We start from the raw sequence: 5757 nt of genomic DNA on the forward strand, positions 1-5757 counted from the left end.
TCACTCCGTTGAATGAACGTCTAGCCACAATCCGCATCAAAACGAGGTTCTTCAACATATCGCTGATTTACGCCCCGACGGAAGAGAAGGGCGATGTGACCTTGGCGACTTTAACGCCAGGCCGGGCAAAGAAGGTATCTTTGGCACTACGGTCGGTAAATTCAGCCTCCACGACGAAACATCCCCGAGTGATGAGTTGAGGCTGATCGACTTCACCGGGGCCCGAAATACGGGTATCTTTAGTACTAGATCCCAGCACAAGAAAATACATCAAGCTACCTGGCTGTCTCCGGATCGAAAAGCCACCAACCAGATCGATCATGTTGTGATAGACGGAAGACACGTCTCCAGTGTTCTGGACGTGCGTACGCTCCGAGGTCCTAACATCGACTCCGACCACTATGTTGTTGCAGCCAAGGTTCGCACCCGCCTCTGTGCAGCAAAAAACGCACAAGGAAGGTTCGACGTCGAGAAGCTGCAATCACAAAAGACAGCCGAACGATTTTCTACTCGGCTTGAACTCATGCTCTCTGTGAGCATTCGTCAACAACTTGGTATAAGGGAACTGTGGGACGACATTTCAAACTCCTTACGTACAGCTGCAACCGAAACCATTGCTTTTGCAAATGCGAAAGAACAGCTGGTACGACGAGGAGTACCGTGTCGCAGCGGAGAGAAAACAGACTGCCTACCTCGCAACGTTACGATCGACCACAACACGAGCGGGATGGGATAGATACCGAGAGTTGAAGAAGGAAGCGAGATGCATTTGCAGACAGAAAAAGAAAGAGACCGAAATGCGTGAGTATGAAAAGCTTAATAAGCTGGCCGACAGGGGTAATGCTCGAAAAAATGCGGCGGCTTACAGAAGGTTTCAAGAGTGGAGCATACTCTTGTAGAACCCCTAAAGGTGATCTAGCAACCGATGCCCAGAGCATACTTAAAGTATGGAGAGAACACTTCTCCAGCCTGTTGAATGGCAGTGAAAATATAACTCCAGGAGAAGGCAAGCCTGATTCCCAAATCGATAACGATGGAGCAGACGTTCCATTGGCCGACCATGAAGAAGTTCGAATAGCAATTACCCTCCTGAAGAACAACAAAGCGGCGGGGGCCGATGGATTGCCGGCCGAGCTATTCAAACACAGCGGCGAAGAACTGAGAAGGAGCATGCATCAGCTTCTTTGTAAAATATGGTCGGACGAAAGTATGCTAACGATTGGAATTTAAGTGTGCTCTGCCCAATCCACGAAAAGGAGACCCCACAATCTGCGCCAACTACCGTGAGATAAGCCCCCTCAACATCACGTATAAGGCTCTATCGAGCGTATTGTGTGAAAGATTAAAGCCAACCGTCAACAAACTGATTGGACCTTATCAGAGTGGCTTTATACGTGGCAAATCAAGAACCGACCAGATATTCACCATGCGCCAAATCTTGGAAAAGGCCCGTGAAAAGAGAATCGTCACAAACCACCTCTTCGTTGATTTCAAAGCTTCTTTCGACTGCACGAAAAGGAGCTGCCTTTATGCCGCGATGTCTTAATTTGGTATCCCCGCAAAACTAATACGGCTGTGTAAACTGGAGTTGAGCAACGCGAAAAGCTCCGTCAGTATCCGAAGTATCTGTTGTGACTCATTTTCTTCCTCCCGTTCTCGTCGATCCATTTTTTGTCGACAACTCATATAGGTTTCTTATATAGATATCGAGAAGAATGAATTTTTCCATCTCGTAGTAAATCTTTAATCCTGATTTATAAATTCTTATGCGGCTCTATAGCCACATTAGTGTTAAGCGGCAAAACCTCATCTGGATTTGCGAAAACTTTTGTATGTTTTCCCAATATAAAAAAAATCTTTTCCGTATTCCCTGGTTCTTTAGCAGAATTCCAATTTCTAACTAATTGGGATTAAAATTCCCCCCTTGCCTGAAGTGCGATAGAGTCGGTTCAACCTTCATTGCGGTTTCCGCATCTACATGTTTTTCCGCTTGTTTATAATGAGTTGAGTGGTGTGAACCAATTGTCCTTCCACCATTTTTCCCCACTGAGCTGAATCCATTCTACTGTAGAAAGAATTTGCAAACGAATATCGAGCATGATTTGCTTTCAATTCTTGTGCTAATGCCAAGGCACTAGACATGTCTTTGGGTTGCGACGAAACCATGATGTCGCTCATTGGCTTCCGCAAGCCAGAAACAAAAACCCTCAAGGCATTTTGCCTATATTTTTGGCAAAGTGACTCTACCAGTTCCTTTTTGCCCTCATTAACATAATAGTTTTATTTATTATCAAGGTCAATTTTATTTCGACCTCCTCGTAAAGCTCAGCAATTGAAAGTTTACCTTGCCTAAGGGTTGACATTTCCTGTTCAATGAAATAGACTGGTCGCTTGTCAGCATAAGTAAAATCTAAACGTGCGATGATCGACTTAAAATTTAGCACGGTATTGAATGATGACAATACTTGGTCGGCTAAACCGACAATTTTATTTCTTATTATTGCTACCGCTTGGTAGTGTTTCGAACTATTTTCGTAATTTTCAAACAATTTATAGGCCCTCCAACTAACGTATCGTGACCTTTCGTCACTGAATTCAGGCAGAGATTTAATTACTTCTAAAGATTCATCACACCGAACAGTCGGGTCTATAGTCACTGCTTCATATTCCTCCACTTCTAATGCAGTCTCTGAAGCCTTTAGTCGTTCCGTCAGCTGTCCTATTGTCCTCTCGAAGGAGGCCCTAGTCCTTTCCGTAGCTGCAGTTACGGCGCTGTCACTATTACCCTAAATGTTTCCTCATTCATTTTAATGGCATTTATAACCTGACTGTATAAACGTTTTTTTTTTTTATTCTTTAACGCATTTTTTTAATGGCCATTTAAACAATTTAGCCTTATGGGCCACTTTAAAAATTTTGCTTACACTTGAAAAGATTTACTATTTATTATTTTTCTTTCCTTTTTCCTTTTTTATTATATCGATCACTGAGTACTTACATGTAAATATTAAAGATCATTCTGATAATTCTCCTTGGTATGGTGTGGTCTGGGTCGATCATATCCGTGTTGGGCGCCAATTAATCCTCAGCACTACAAGTATGTGCTGTTGTTCAGGTTTTGTTTAAATTACTCCTCAGCACTATGTGCTGTTGTTTAGGGTTTGTTTATTATTAAAACGAACTTAAACTTTTATAATATGAATTATTTATTCAGCACTATTTGCTGTTATTAAACTCCGAATTACAACTTTTATAGTGTAAATTATTTATTCAGACCTACATATGTGCTGTTGTTAAAGTCTGAATTACAACTGAAACTTAAATATAGAAGCCCTGCTTGATTTCCCTACATTTGGCACAATTTTGCATTACTCCTGCTACTGCACCTGCTGTTGTTGTTGTTGTTTAGACAACAGGTGAATCGCTGCTGCAGCGCTGAGGTTGTTGTAGGGAAGAGATTGCTGGTTGATGGGAAAATGCTGTCGCGGACTATTCCCGCGCTTACTGGCTGGCGTGGAGTAGTTCTAAGAACACTACAGTGGGCGGACTAGCAGACTAATGTGTTAACTTATATCGGCCAATATTTCAGTTATCTCAACGAAATTCACAGCACGTAATTTACTCATAACAGTGCATATTCGTGATTTCCGAATATTCGGCTGACTTTACTCCATACGATTGGTGATTGTATGTGAGGGAACATTTTTTAGTATGGGACTCGATAATAGTTAATATGTAGATAAAATCGGTTCGATACAACCCCAACTCCCATATAATGATTTTCGTTTTTCCAACAAACTTTATGTTGAATATTTCGGTCAGTGTACAAGGTGCGATCCAAAGTAAACAGGACTTTTAGAAAAAAAAACGGAACAAAAACAATTTATTTTATTCAAAATAGCCTCCTTCTGCTTTAATACCAATCCAATTTAATCCAAAAGCATGTCGAAGGACTGTTTTAGCTCGTTAAAATGTGATTTTTGGTCAAATAATCGCTCACAAGCGCCGATCGATGAGAGCAATTTTTGGTCGTCAGTCAATTTGTTCGGAACAAACCGTGCACACACCTTTCTTAAGCCCAAATGTTCGGTCAAAATGCGATAATTCGATGTTTTGGAGATGTTCAATTCCATTGGCATGCCTTCGATGATGATTTCGGCTGATTTTTGATGAATTCGCGCACAGTTTCGATGGAATTATCGGTGTTTTGATTTGCCCACATGTTGATCGTCATTTATGTCCTCACGATCACTTTGAAAACGGATAGGCAATCCTGGCCATTCACTTGTTTCATCAATTGAAACGTTTCGGAAAAGGTTTTACCAATTTTAAAACAAAATTTAATGTTGACTCTTTTTTCGAAGCTCATTTTCACACCGATAACACAAACATACTGACACTTAAAACGCAATAACTTCACTTCCAATCGATGAAATGTCATGAAATTCTCACTAGGAAATCGATACAGATAGCAGATTCTAACATACCAGTGGACATATAGATGGCGCCACCAGGGGGCTAGATTCCTGTTTACTGTGGAACACACCTTGTATAAGTTATATATAGCATATGTATAAAATTGCTTAGATTATGCTCCAGGTTGACGTTTTACATCTTGAGATATTTCTCTGTGTTTGGTTCTTGCAAGTTGCACGATTATAAAATTTTCGGTTGAACACGAACTTATCTCTTCCTTACTTGTTAATAATTGAATGTGATATGAAGAACATTTCGTGATTAATTTAGTATTTCATCGATTAATGGTTCATTTAATCAAAACAGGAAATTTGATTCAATTAAACCGCTTTCTGAATAAGAAAATCGATAAATGCTGTTAACTTGATTAATTTTGTCATCCCTAAAAGTAACTAATTTCACTCAGATGAGGTATGTATGTTATATACAGCAGATATTTCAACCGGGAAAAATGTGCTGACATGGACTTTGACCTAGTAAGATATAATAAATGTCCCATCAGCAGTGGCGTAGCTACAACTTAGGACGCCCGGGGCCAAGGACGTTCTGCCGCCCCCCTTTATCTACCTACCTACAAGTTTCATGAGGTGGTTCGAACAAAAGTGAATTTTACAAAATATCTTCGATATTAAGTATATAAAATTTAGGAACTAGAAGCCACGCAAATTCTGAAGTTTCAAAATTCTCACAATACGGTTTTTGAGGAAATTGATAGCAAATTTACAAGACATCTACGTCCTAGTTTTATTAAAGAGAGCGAAGAAAAACGAAGAACAAATTGGATTTTCGCCAGAAAAAGTTTTATTATACATTTCTTCAATGGGACTGGAAGCCTACAAGACGTTAGCGAGAGCTTTAAGAATACTACTCAATTTACCTGTATCAGTTGCATCTTGTGAAAGATCTTTTAACAAACTTAAATTGATCAAATCATACTTGAGATCGACCATGAGTCAGAGTAGACTCTCCAATCTTGCGATTCACTCAATAGAATGTGAAACTGCTTCAACTTTGAATTACAATGATATGATATGTGATTTTGCAGCGATCAAAGCTAGAAAAGTGCATCTTTAAGTTCTATCACTATTTTTAAGAAAGATATAAGACAAATTCAAAGACTGAAGAGTATTCGAGTAAAAATTAATATTTTTCATTGTTATTCAGATTATTACATTGTGAGTGTACAACTCTTTATTTTTTATAATAAATTTTGTAAAAAAAATTGTTGAAGCATTTTTCTGAATATTAAAAAACAGCAAAGATCGTTTTGCCGCCCCCAAG

This window comes from Bactrocera neohumeralis, unplaced genomic scaffold (assembly GCF_024586455.1).
Source record: "Bactrocera neohumeralis isolate Rockhampton unplaced genomic scaffold, APGP_CSIRO_Bneo_wtdbg2-racon-allhic-juicebox.fasta_v2 cluster11, whole genome shotgun sequence".
In the NCBI taxonomy this organism is placed as follows: Eukaryota; Metazoa; Arthropoda; class Insecta; order Diptera; family Tephritidae; genus Bactrocera; species Bactrocera neohumeralis.